Source organism: Bos mutus, chromosome 29 (assembly GCF_027580195.1).
Source record: "Bos mutus isolate GX-2022 chromosome 29, NWIPB_WYAK_1.1, whole genome shotgun sequence".
In the NCBI taxonomy this organism is placed as follows: Eukaryota; Metazoa; Chordata; class Mammalia; order Artiodactyla; family Bovidae; genus Bos; species Bos mutus.
The window spans coordinates 26,533,312-26,548,227 of record NC_091645.1 but is presented as its reverse complement, the minus strand read 5'-3'; the positions used below and the strand labels follow the sequence as shown (position 1 = coordinate 26,548,227).

General features: G+C 38.5%; 2 pseudogenes; both read right to left on the bottom strand.

Annotated features, from left to right (window-relative positions):
* Positions 1 to 1,375: 1,375 nt before the first annotated feature.
* LOC102273413 (putative olfactory receptor 8G3) lies at positions 1,376 to 7,696 on the bottom strand (annotated as a pseudogene).
* A 6,019-nt stretch (positions 7,697 to 13,715) lies between these two features.
* LOC102273131 (olfactory receptor 8G1-like) lies at positions 13,716 to 14,655 on the bottom strand (annotated as a pseudogene).
* Between the last annotated feature and the right edge of the window lie 261 nt (positions 14,656 to 14,916).

Below are 14,916 nucleotides of genomic sequence, written 5' to 3'. Positions count from 1 at the left end.
ATCTCAGAGAAAGAGTTCAGAAATGGGAAGTATTTAACCAGGTCTTTAATAAATGATTTTACAATTATAAAAAAATTATTAAGACGTCATAGCCATTGTTTTAATTCTGTCATTGCATCTGTACTTGTTATATCAGATAAGATGGCACACTAGGCAAAGAACATCCATCTGGCAAATAATAAGATGATTTGAAGGAAAGAGACAGAAAACAACTGAGTACTTAGAATATCATGCAAATTGATAGATATAAGATGTTAGATGCTTAGAAGCAGAAATACAATAAAACAGGATAGGAGAAAAGATATTTCAAAGATACAATTGACATTAAGTGGTGATTATTTGTAAGCTATGGGAGGAAAGAGCATGAACCATATGACAGTAATACAGCTTAGCTGGAATGTTGGCTTTCATGAGCATCTGCTTTCATAAATAGCTATTCCACGTCTAAAGATAAGACAATAATGTTAAGGATGTTTTATAAAAATTGTTGCTATGTATTGCTTTATTATATCAAGTATAACAATTAGGTCTCTAACGTGTGCTCAGTTGCTCAGTCATGTCCAGCTCTTTGGGGACCCATGACTGTATCCTGTCAGGCTCCTCTCTCCATGGAATTTTCCAAGCAAGAATATTGGAGTGGGTTACCATTACCTACTCCAGGGGATCTTTCCAACCCAGGGATTGAACCTGCATCTCTTGTGTCTCCTGCATTTAAAGGCAGATTCTTTACCACTAGTGTCACCTGGGAAGCCCCAGGTCTCTGAGACTGTAATGAATCTTTTGCTTTGATGAAGTCAAGTTTGAATGTTTTTTATTATTTTAATGATATCAGAAGAAATAAAGAGGAAAAAGCATGGAAGAGATCTGGAGGAAAGAAACTCAGTCTTATAGGGAACTGAGTTTACTTGATGTGTAGATCAGGTTTGGGACCATGGCATTTACTCAAACTAAATGCCATTCAATTTCATCCTCCTCCTAACAAAAATAATATGATCACTTGCTTATATAATACAGTGAATATCAAATAAAGTTATCCATTTAAATGCTGGACTTTGTGTTTTATCATTCATAAAATTAACTATATAGATTACTATGATTAACTTCAAAATCTTCATCTTCTTCCTGTATGGATTATCATTAAAAATAAAAAACTAAGACTCCTTTATCTTCAGGAGCTTTTTAACTTTATTCATAATCACAGCTTATGATTTTATATATAAATATTGCAATATAGGTTCAAGAAGTGCCCTGGATAAAATCTTGGAAGTGTGTTATATAGGCAAGTATGATTGATTTTTCATAAAAAATAATCATAATACATAACATATCTTAGGAAAACCAAGTAACTGATATGTTATCATTATGTTGTTTCTACTCATCTACACTTTCTACTGTCTGTTTTTTTCAGGGCAAATTTGATATCCCTATTTTGCAGACTATAGATCAGAGGGTTTAGCATGGGAACAATGATGGAATAAAACACAGAGGACACTTTCCCTTGGTCCATGGAGCTCACAGATGAAGGCTGCAGGTACATGAATGCTGCAGATCCATAGAAAACAGCAACAGCTGAGATGTGGGAACTGCAGGTGCTGAAGGCTTTGGTCCTGCCCTCAGTGGAACAAATGTGCAGGATGCTGGAGAGTATGAAGATATATGAGGCAAGAATAGCTAAGGCAGGAGTCAAGATGTTAAATAAACTGAAGAATGTAACCGATAATTCATTGACATAGATGCTGGAACAGGAGAGCTCCAAGAGTGGGAAGAGATCACAGAAATAATGGTTAAACACATGGTTCTTGCAGAAAAGGAGTCTCAACAAAAATCCTGTGTGGATTGTGGATTCAATTATTCTTAAATATAAACTCCCGTTGTAAGGCAGAAGCAGAAGTGATAAGACAATGTGACATTCTAAAGCAAGGGTTTGCAGATGGCACCATAGCAGTCATATGCCATTACAGCCAACACATGACCCTCTGCAAAAGCAAAAATCAGGAAGAAATAGAGCTGAGCCACGCATTCAGGGTAAAAGATGATATTCTTCTCTATCACAAGGTTCCTCAGCATTTTGGGGGTAATGATAGTGGAATGAGAGAGATAAATAAAGACAAGTTGATAAAGAAATAGTACATGGGGGTGTGCAGGTGAGAACTGAGCCCAAAGAATGTGATCTTCCTCAGGTTCCCCACCACTATGACCCTTAGATTCCTAAGAAGAGGAGGAAAAGTCAGCTGGAGTTGTGACTGTTCTGTGAACCCAGCAAGGAGGAAATCAGTCACTTAGGAGTGATTTCCAGGGTCCGTTATCCTCTCCAAGGTTTTAAGTTTAAAATGAGAAAATGAGTGTACATGTGTGAGCAGACATGGTCATGTGAGTGTATGTTATGAGGGGGAGGGACAGATTCTGTTCAGTTCACTTCAGTTCAGTTGCTCAGTCGTGTCCAACTCTTTGTGACCCCATGAACCACAGCACGGCAGGCATCCCTGTCCATCACCAACTCCTGGGTATCACCCAAAATCATATCCATTGAGTCAATGATGCCATCCAACCATCTCATCCTATAGTTTTCCCTTCTCCTCCTGCCCTCAATCTTTCCCAGCATCAGGGTCTTTTCCAACGAGTCAGCTTTTCATATCAGGTGTTCAAAGTATTGGAGTTTCATCTTCAACATCAGAACTTCCAATGAACACGAAGGACTGATCTCTTTTAGGATGGACTGGTTAGATCTCCTTGCAGTCCAAGGGAATCTCAAGAGTCTTCTCCAAAAACACAGTTCAAAAGCATCAACTCTTTAGTGCTCAGCTTTCTTTGTAGTCCAACTCTCACATCCATATATGACTACTGGAAAAACCACAGCCTTGACTAGATGGACCTTTGTGGACAAAGTAATATCTCTGTTTTTTAATAAGCTATCTAGGTTTGCCATAACTTTGCTTCCAAGGAGTAAGCTTCTTTTAATTTCATGGCTGCAGTCACCATCTGCAGTGATTTTGGAGCCCAGAAAAAATAAAGTCAGCCACTGTTTCCATTGTTTCCCCATTTATTTGCCATGAAGTGATGGGACCAGATGCCGTGATCTTAGTTTTCTGAATATTGAGCTTTAAGACCACTTTTTCACTTTCCTCTTTGACTTTCATCAAGAGACTCTTTAGTTCTTCCTCACTTTCTGCCAGAAGGGTGGTGTCATCTGCATATCTGAGGTTATTGATATTTCTCCTGGCAATCTTGATTCCAGCTTGTGCTTCCTCCAGCCCAGCGTTTCTCATGATGTACTCTGCATATAAGATAAATAAGCAGGGTAACAATATACAGCCTTGATGTACTACTTTTCCTATTTGGAACCAGTCTGCTGTTCCATGTCCACTTCTAACTGTTGCTTCCTGACCTGCATATAAGTTTCTCAAGAGGCAGGTCAGGTGGTCTGGTATTCCCATCTCTTTCAGAATTATCCAAGTTTATTGTGATCCACACAGTCAAAGGTTTTGGCATAGTCAATAAAGCAGAAATAGATGTTTTTCTGGAACTCTCTTGCTTTTTGGGTGCTCCAACAGATGTTGGCAATTTGATCTCTGGCTCCTCTGCCTTTTCTAACACCAACTTGAACATCTGGAAGTTCACGGTTCACGTATTGCTGGAGCCTGGCTTGGAGACTTTTGAGCACTACTGTACTAGAGTGTGAGATGAGTGCAATTGTGCAGTAGTTTGAGCATTCTTTGGCATTGCCTTTCTTTGGGATGGAATGAAAACTGACCTTTTCCAGTCCTGTGGCCACTGCTGAGTTTTCCAAATTCGCTGACATACTGAGTGCAGCACTTTCACAGAATCATCTTTTAGGATTTGAAATAGCTCAACTGTAATTCCATCACCTCCATTAGCTTTCTTCGTAGTGATGCTTCCTACGGCCCACTTGACTTCATATTCCAGGATGCCTGGCTCTAGATGAGTGATCACACCATCATGATTATCTGGGTCATGAAGATTTTCTTTATACAGTTCTTCTATGTATTCTTGCCACCTCTTCTTAATATCTTCTGCTTCTGTTAGGTCCATACAACTTCTGTCCTTTATTGAGCCCATCTTTGCATGAAATGTTCCCTTGGTATCTCCAATTTTCTTGAAGAGATCTCTAGTCTTTCCCATTCTATCGTTTTCCTCTATTTCTTTGCATTAATTACTGAGGAAAGCTTTCTCATCTCTTCTTGCTATTCTTTCGAACTCTGCATTCAGATGCTTATATCTTTCCTTTTCTCCTTTGCTTTTCACTTCTCTTCTTTTCACAGCTATTTTACCATCCTCCTCAGGCAGCCACTTTGCCTTTTTGCATTTCTTCTTCTTGGGATGGTCTTGATCCCTGTCTCCTGTACAATGTCACAAACCTCTGTCCATAGTTCATTTGGCACTCTGTCTATCAGATCTAGTCCATTAAATCTATTTCTCACTTCTACTGTATAATCATAAGGGATTTGATTTAGGTCATACTTGGAACGAAAGTTATGAGCAACCTAGACAGCATATTAAAAATCAGATATATTACTTTGCCAACAAAAGTCCATCTAGTCAAGGCTATGGTTTTTCCAGTGGTCATATATGGATGTGAGAGTTGGACTGTGAAGAAAGCTGAGTGCCAAAGAATTGATGCTTTTGAACTGTGGTGTTGGAGAAGACTCCTGAGAGTCCCTTGAACTGCAAGGAGATCCAACCAGTCCATCCTAAAGGCGACCAGTTCTGGGTGTTCATTGGAAGGACTGATCCTAAAGCTGAAACTCCAGTACTTTGGCCACCTCATGCGAAGAGTTGACTCATTGAAAAAGACTCTGATGCTGGGAGGGATTGGGGGCAGGAGGAGAAGGGGACGACAGAGGATGAGATGGTTGAATGGCATCACCGACTTGATGCATATGAGTTTGGGTGAACTCCAGGAGTTGGTGATGGACAGGGAGGCCTGGCATACTGCGATTCATGGGGTCACAAAGAGTTGGACATGACTGAGCAACTGAACTGAACTGAACTGAATGGTCTAGTAGTTTTCTCCACTTTTTTCAATTTAAGTCTGAATTTGGCAATGAGGAGTTCATGATCTGAGCCACAGTCAGCTCCCGGTCTTGTTTTTGCTGACTGTGTGGAGTTTCTCCATCTTGGTTGCAAAGAATATAATCAATCTGATTTCTGTGTTGACCATCTGGTGATGTCCATGTGTAGAGTCTTCTCTTGTGTTGCTGGAAGAGGGTGTTTGGTATGACCAGTGCATGCTTTTGGCAAAACTCTATTAGCCTTTGCCCTGCTTCATTCTGTACTCCAAGGCCAAATTTGCCTGCTACTCCAGGTGTTTCCTGACTTCCTACTTTTGCATTCCAGTCCCCTATAATGAAAAGAACATTTTTTGGGGGTGTTAGTTCTAGAAGGTCTTGTAGGTCTTCATAGAATCGTTCAGCTTCCTCAGCATTACTGGTCGGAACATAGACTTTGGATTACCATGATATTGAGTGGTTTGCCTTGGAAAGGAACAGAAATCATTCTTTTGTTTTTGCTATGCATCCAAGTACTGCATTTCAGACTCTTTTGTTGACTATGATGGCTACTCCATTTCTTCTAAGGGATTCCTGCCCACAGTAGTAGATATAATGGTGGAGATCATTATTTGATCACTCATCAGACAACATACATAAAGCAGAAATCTCTTGAGTCTCTCCTGCTTCTTGGAGACAAATGATGATTCTGGTTGAACCAGAGATGGACATACAAACTTCACAATACTTAGAATTCAAAGACTTCCTCACTTTTTAAGAGAAAACATCCATTTATGCGTTTTTAAAATCAGTCAGAATGAACATTGTTATTTTTATTTCTGAGGACCTTTTCTTTCCTCCCATATTCTAGATGTGTATGTTATTCATAGTCATATAAATTTGCAAAAGATTTAAGTAATAATGGTGTAAACTTTCTATAATTAATTAACAGAAGTTTCACTCCCCATGTGATATTGTGTTAATTACATGTACTCTCCAACACTCTAAAAAACCAAAAACACTAATGTGCATTTCATGTGAAAATTAAGTTAAATGATTCCCACAGGGAGCTTAGTGCAGTCACTGGATCTTTGTAAGAAATATTAATGTTTTTTCCACCTATTGAGTTTGTCTCTGTTATATCTTTCATTTGACCAATATTTTCATTTCTAAATCATGACCAGAATTTAAAATTATTGCTCCTTTCTACATACATTAGCACATATGGTAAAAATGGAAATTTTAATTATTTTATTTGCTATTAGCTTTCTAAATTATTAATATTATTTATCAATTGACAGTATTTTCCATGGTCTCTAAATAAAGTCAAGTCAATTTCTTTGTTATTTACAGATGTATGTCATCTGACAATAAGCTTTTTTTTAATGTCCCAATAGCTGTCACATGATTTAATTATTTCACAAAAAAGCATGGTGCACTGTCATTCTTGACTCATCAGATTCCTTTAGATTTTTTCTCTCTATCCCCTTTATCTTGTGAACTAACAGTCAATAAACTTCAATTAAGGACTTAAAGAATGGAAGCTCCAGTTAATAAGACCATTTTCTATGTGTCCAGAAATGCACTTTTTATCTGGTAAAAATTTTGCCTGCCAATGCCAGAACACGGGTTCAATTTCTGGTTGGGAAGACTCCCAGGAGATGGAAATGCCAACCCACTTCAGTATTCTTGCCTGGGAAATCCCAAGGACAGAAGAGCCTGGCAGGCTACAGTCCATGGAATTACAAAGAGTCGGACACAACTGAGCAACTAGACAACAACCACATGTTACATATAATGCATACCTAAATCTGTATTAATTATTGTTTTTTATGGTTATTCTTCTGTACTAGGTAGTGTTTGGGATCATGCTTCACATACAGAAATTATCAATAAATATGATATTTTAATAAAATTATTGAAAGAAGTTTAGTGAGGAGTTAACATAGACTCCCTGGAGAAGGAAGTGGCAACCCACTCCAGTATTCTTGCCTGGAGAATCCCATGGACAGAGGAGTCTGGCAGGCTACAGTCCATGGGGTCACAAGAGTCAGACATGACCAAGTGACTAAACCACCACCATACCACACAAGTGAACAAGGCTCTCACAATGCCTGAGCTGAAGTGACTAAATAAAGACATGTTGGCCATAATTTTATCCAGTGGAGACAGGTATGATAAGGGAAACTTTATTGCTCAGGGAGTGTGACTATTAGACTGAAGACAGATAGAGACAGAAAAATAACTACCCACATCTGTCAGTGAACCTGGGGGCTGGGGGACAGGGGTTGCTGTTGTAGAAGACCTAAAATTTTTAAATTCAAGACTGGGATAAATCCTCCTCCCCACACTTTCTCTGGTGGCTCAGTTGATAAAGAATCGACCTGCAATGCAGGAGACTCAGTTTCAGTCCCTGGGTGAGGAAGATCCCCTGGATAAGGAAATGGAAACCCACTCCAGTATTCTTGCCTAGGAAATCCCATGGACAGAGGAATCTGGCATGCTGCAGCCCATGGGTCACAAAGAGTTGGACATGACTTAGTGACTAACCACTACCACCACCACCTCCTCCCCAAAACTTCAAAGGTAAGTGTGTCTCCCTCAAACTCTGAAGGTAAAAATTATTCTGATGGTGGTGGTGGGTAGTTCTGAGTACTAACCTTGCAGGATTTCTTGGTGCTGAGGGTCATAGTCTAAAAGTCTCTGTTTTTGTGATTTTGAATCACTGGTCCTGACCTCTGTTGGAGCTGATGATCCTTAGCAAAGATGGTTGATATTAATGGTGATTTTATACTCTAGGTGTTGATGCCAAGAATCTCATGTGGAACAATTAATGATTCTTACTTCCCTTTGGAAACATCCCACAAGTATCAACTATTGGGAAAATAAACAATTAGAATTTCTCTCTTTTCTCCATTGGATCTCAAGTGATTAATATGGTCCCATGGATGTGGTTCATTGCTCTTGTTAGATTATACATTGCAAGCAAGGATGTGATAGATTTTTCACAGCTCCAGTGAATTTCATGTCAAATCAATTGAAAGTTCAACATTTCAGGAAATTACAAAGACATACATTAAAAGAGTTTTCTAATGTGATTTTCCACAATGAGAATAATAGATAATCAGAGAACAATGTTCACATGTGAGCTTTAAAAGCTTCTGTTTTCATTTCCTCTGCTAACTGTATTTAGCTGTCATGATACACCCATAAAAAAATATATTTTTAATATTTTAACTTGTGGACTGAATGAAAGCATCTGTTGGATTAGTGCCATAATCGAGTCCTAACAAATCTATCAAGGAAAAATAATGACCTAATTTCCTCTAATATTATAAGAAGTATGTTGAGAAACAATACAGAGATACATGTGTTATTGAGATTATTTTAATTCTATATAAATTCTGAATTGTATTTGCTAGGAAATAAAAATTGTATTTAATGTTTTTAAATGTTATATCATTTTGAGGAAAAAATACTATGAAATTTGTTAATAAAATTTACTTTTTTCAGCTTTGAGATATAATTGACATATAACATTGTACAAGCTTCAGTTCAGTTCAGTTCAGTTGCTCAGTCACGTCCGACTCTGCAATTCCATGAATAGCAGCATGCCAGGCCTCCCTGTCCATCACCAACTCCCGGAGTTTACTCACTATATACAATTGATTTAATACAGTTTAATATTGCAAATTGGTTTCCACTATGGCTTTAGCTAACACCTCCATCATGTCACACAGTTACCATTTCCTTTTTATGGTAAAAACATTTAAGATTTACTTTCTTAGAAACATATGAAATAGACTTCCCTGGCAGTCCAGTGGTTAAGACTCTGCACTTCCACTTCAGGGGTCTCAGGTTCAATCCCTAGTTAGGGTACTAAGATCCACATGGCATGTGGTAAAAAAAAAAAAAAGAAAGAATTGAATTAAAAAAAAGAAACATCTAATACAATATTATTAACCTCAGTCATTATTCTGTATATTAGATCCCCAGAGCTATTTATCTTACAACTGGAAATGTGTACTCTTTGACTTGCATCTCCTTATGTCCTACTTGACCATCTGGTAGAAACCATTCTACTTTCAGTTTCTATGAGTTCATATTTGTCAGATTCACATATAACTGATACTATACAGTATTTGTCTTTGTTTAACTTATTTCACTTAACCTAATGTCTCTGGGTCATTCCATGTTGTCCAAAATGACAGGATTGATTTCTTTCTCATGGCTCAAAAATATTCCATTGTGTATATATCCCACATGCCTTAGGCTGTTTCTGTATATTGGCTAATCAAATTTTGAAAGGCTTTAAGTTATTGTTGGGTATCAGATTTTAATCTGATTTTTAAGGTTTTTTGTGTTTTTTTTTTGCAAATTGCTACAAAAAAAGAGTAAAATCTAGAATAGAATAATCCATAAACACATAGAAAACTGTTGCTCATCAATAATTACCAGATCTAAGGACAATAAATATGGTACAATGTAACACAAAGCAAGTGTTCTCAACATTCTGATAACTTTGATAGAATATCCACAAGCATTCTTTAATGATAAGGAGTACCATAAAAGACATCATTATATAATATGTATGATGAGCCAGAAATGTGTTTGATAATCGTGTGGAGTGGTCAGAAATGAATGGAGAATTAAAAACTTGCATTTGTTCTTCAAAGGTGTTTATAACTGAAAGGTGTGCAAAACTGGAAAGGGAGAATGGAATCAAGAAGCTATGTCAGGACCAAAAAGCAGCAAGAATGAAGTGACAGGAATAAACCACATTGTTGAGATGTTGCAGAAAATATCCCACTCAGTGGGACAAATAGCTTTCGGGAAAACACTAATAGTTATGAAACATTAATATATTTTACATGTTATGTATATCATTTTAATCACATTTCACATTATTATTATTTTGGATACAGAGCCAAATTCAAATATTAACTCTAGAGAGAACAATACACAGCTGTTTAGGGCTAAATTCAAATACTGAAAAGAGTGGAAGACACTGTTAGTTATTCCCAATTCTCCCTTTCTTCCTCAATAATAAATGCCCTGATTCATAGTTGGGTAGGTAGCTATATAGATACCATGGTTTTTCTTAGCCCCACTTATTGCCACCTTGGACCATATGACTGGGTCGCAAAAAGGGAAATAGGAGGAGGTGATGTCTGTCACTTCCAGGCAGTTGTCTTCAAGTTAGGGGACATTCTCTCTCCTTCCCTATCTTTAGTTCTGATGGCTGAGGGGTAGAGATGAAGGATGAATCTGGAACTACTCTCTGAGACCAAAAAGTGGGTGGAAGCTAGATGTTGTAGCAGAGTCACAATTGAAAAGCAGCTTATGTCCCCAGTAAGCCACTGAACCTGTCCTGATTCACATTCAGACTTACAGACCACGGTATGCGTGTACTTCTGTATGTGTGATGCACAGTCACACCTAATTGTGACTAAAACAGAATATAAGTAATTTTCTGATATCCACTCCTGTGACATATTGAAAATTCTAATTGTATATGAGGAACTGTGTATTTTTTAGAAATTAATATATATTTATATGAGAATTAATGAAAGACAAACTCTGTATGAGATTGTTCCAAGCTGATCATCAGTTCAGTTCAGTCGCTCAGTCGTGTCTGACTCTTTGCGACCCCATGAATCACAGCACGTCAGGCCTCCCTGTCCATCACCAACTCCAGGAGTTCACTCAAGCTCATGTCCATAGAGTCAGTGATGCCATCCAGCAATTTCTTCCTCTGTTGTCCCCTTCTCCTCCTGCCCCCAATCCCTCCCAGCATCAGAGTCTTTTCCAATTCTTTGCATGAGGTGGCCAAAGTATTGAGTTTGAGCTTCAGCATCAGTCCTTCCAAAGAACACCAAGGACTAATCTCCTTTAGAATGGACTGGTTGGATCTCCTTGCAGTCCAAGGGACTCTCAAGAGTTATCCAACACCATAATTAAAAAGCATCAATTCTTCGGCACTCAGCTTTCTTCACATTCCAACTCACACATCCATACATGACCACTGGAAAAATCATAGCCTTGACTAGATGGACCTTTGTTGGCAAAGTAATGTCTCTGTTTTTTAATATGTTATCTAGGTTGGTCATAGCTTTCCTTCCAAGGAGTAATAAGTGAAAGTCGCTCAGTTATGTCTGACTCTTTGAGACCCCATGAACTTTACAGTCCATGGCATTTTCCAGGCCAGAATACTGGAGTGAGTAGCCTTTCCCTTCTCCAAAGGGTCTTCCCAACCCAGGGATTGAACCCAGGTCTCCCACATTGCAGGCGGATTCTTTACCAGCTGAGCTACAAGGGAAGCCCTCCAAGGAGTAAGTGTCTTTTAATTTCATGGCTGCAATCACCATCTGCAGTGATTTTGGAGCCCCCCAAAATAAAGTCTATCACTGCTTCCACTGTTTCCCCATCTACTTCCCATGAAGTGATGGGATCAGATGCCATGATCTTCATTTTCTGAATGTTGAGCTTTAAGCCAACTTTTTCACTATCCTCTTTGACTTTCATCAAGAGGCTCTTTAGCCCCTCTTCACTTTCTGCCATAAGGGTGGTGTCATCTGCATAACTGAGGTTATTTATATTTCTCCTAGCGATCTTGATTCCAGCTTATGCTTCCTCCAGCCCAGCGTTTCTCATAATGTACTCTGCATAGAAGTTAAATGAGCAGGGTGACAATATACAGCCTTGACGTATTCCTTTTCCTGTTTGGAACCAGTCTGTTGTCCCATGTCCAGTTCTAACTGTTGTTTCCTGACCTGCATATAGGTTTCTCAAGAAGCAGGTCAAGTGGTCTAGTATTCCCATCGCTTTCAGAATTTTCCACAATTTATTGTAATCCATACAATCAAAGGCTTTGCCATAGTCAATAAAGCAGAAATAGATGTTTTTCTGGAACTCTCTTGCTTTTCCCACAATCCAGCAGATGTTGGCAATTTGATCTCTGGTTCCTCTCCCTTTTCTAAAACCAGACTGAATATCTGGAAGTTCACAATTTACGTATTGCTGAAGCCTGGCTTGGAGAATTTTGAGTATTACTTTACTAGCATGTGAGATGATTGCAATTGTGTGGTAGTTTGAGCATTCTTTGGCATTGCCTTTCTTTGGGATTGGAATGAAAACTGACCTTTTCGAGTCCTGTGGCTACTGCTGAGTTTTCCAAATTTTGGCGATTAATCAGAAAATATTTTTTCAATTTTAAACTTTGTGAGTGAACTATCTATATGGTTGTAATAATAAAAGAATGTCACTTCTAAATCTAAGATTCTATAATATGAATGGCAAAAAAAATAAGATTTTTTTAGAGACAAGAGAAAATGGGTACAGGATTGTCAGGGAAATGGAGATGGTAGAATTATCTCAGAACAGTGGAGTAAGGAATCCTGCATAAAGATATAAGTCAAAATACACATAATTCTTATCATTCATCTGCTGATGGACATCTAGGTTGCTTCCATGTCCTGGCTATTATAAACAGTGCTGTGATGAACATTGGGGTACACGTCTCTTTCAGTTCTGGTTTCCTCAGTGTGTATTATATATGGAATTTAGAAAAATGGTAATGACAACCCTGTATGTGAGACAGCAAAAGAGACACAAATGTATAGAACAGTCTTTTGGACTCTGTGGGAGAGGTAGGGGGGGATGATTTGGGAGAATGGCATTAAAACATGAATAATATCATATAAGAAATGAGTCGCCAGTGCAGGTTCGATGCAGGATACAGGAAGCTTGGGGCTGGTGCACTGGGATGACCCAGAGGGATGGTATGGGGAGGGAGGTGGGCAGGGGGTTCAGGATGGGGAACACGTGTATACCCGTGGTGGATGCATGTTGATGTATGGCAAAACCAATACAATATTGTAAAGTAAAAAAAAAAAAAAAAAAAAAATAAAATAAAATAAAAAATGCACATAATTCTTCAGGGCTGTTTATTACTGTCAATCTCTTCCACAATAGTGTGGAACATATGTGTGTCCCATGACATAAGAATTATGTCTTATCACCCATCATATGCTTTTGTACCTCCTAATACATTTATGTGTACAAACTAAGAATTAAAGATTGAATTTTATATATTGCAAATGGTTAAACATTGTTTACTTTAAAGACCATATTTTGGAGATATTTGTCTTATTAGTAAATAGCACCAGGGACACAAGATATTGAGAAGGTCAAAGGATACAGATAAAATGGACTTATTCCTTGAATTAAGATAAATAAATCTTGGGATTTCCCTGGCAGTCCAGTGTTTAGGAGTCAGCAGTTTCACTGCAGTAGACCCAGGTTTAGTTCTTCGTTGGGGGAACTAAGATCTTGCAAGTCACACAGTGCAGCCAAAAAATAAAAAATTTAATCTTAAAACAATAATTTTAAAAGATGAATAAGTCTTGACTAAAAGAGTTCCATGTTCCATACATGAAATAATCCACATGAAGGTCTTTGGATATTGTTTAATGTTTAGATCCAATACAGAACTTTATGGACATGTCGACCCTGGCACATCCTCAAACAGCACTGCTCTCCATATCATACCACTATGAGTCCAGTCCTCTCCCTGCCACTTTCATCCCACATAATCAAGTATTAATAGAAGCAATGATCTCATTATTTGTGGACATACATTCCTGGGTCTGGACTGTTTCCTTACCAAACTTTCTCAAGAAATTATAAATTTTTGCCAAGGCAAAATATTCATTTTCGCAGTAAACTTTTTTTTTCAAGGATTTTATTGAAGGCAATTTTGACATCTTTATTCCTCAGGCTGTAGATTAGGGCATTCAGCATGGGCACAATAATGGTGTAAAACACAGAGGACACTTTCCCGTGATCCATGGAGCTGACTGATGATGGCTGCAGGTACATGAATGCTGCAGATCCATAGAAAATAGCAACAGCTGAGATGTGGGAACTGCATGTGCTGAAGGCTTTGGGCCTGCCCTCCTTGGAGTGGATTTGGAGGATGCTGGAGATGATGAAGATGTAGGAGCTGAGGATGGTCAGCATTGGGATGGAGATATTAAATGCACTGAAACACAAAACAACCACCTCATTGATGTAAGTACTGGAACAGGAGAGCTCCAGTAGAGGAAAAAGATCACAGAGGTAATGGTTGATCACATTAGCCTTGCAGAAAAGCACTCTTAGCATGCAGCCTGTGTGAGCTGTGGCACCAGTTAAGCCCATGATATAAACCCCGACTACCATGCAAGAACAGAGCTGATAAGACATGGTGACATTGTAAAGCAAGGGGTTACAGATGGCAACATAGCGATCATATGCCATTACAGCCAACATATGACATTCTGATATAACAAAAACAAGGAAGAAGAAGAGTTGAGTCACACATGCTGGGTAGGAGATAGCATTCCTCTCTGTCACAAAGCTCACCAGCATTTGGGGTAATGACAGTGGACTGACAGAGGTCAATGAAGGACAAGCTGCTGAGGAAATAGTACATGGGGGTGTGCAGGCGAGAACTGAGCCCAGTCAGTGTGATCATGACCAGGTTTCCCACCACCGTGACCACATAGATTCCTAGGAAGAGGAGGAAAAGGGGCAGCTGGAGTCCTGGATGCTCTGTTAGCCCAGCAAGGATGAACTCAGTCACTGAGGAGTTATTTCCTGCTGCCATTTTCCTCTGGGAATTTTATGGAAGAAACGAAGAATTGAAGTGGATATTTATTGTCTTATAACACAATGATGTGTAATATAAAAACCAAGACTTTTCAAGTAGATAGCTCCAGTTCTCTGTCTGTTCCTGATCTACATTAGTGGTCAAAGTGCATCTCAGTAACATATGATGTGTAAATAATGAATATAAGATAGAATGTTCCTTTGTTTGTTCTATACTATCAAAGCAAAGCACTCTCCCATTAGGTATCCATATTGTCCA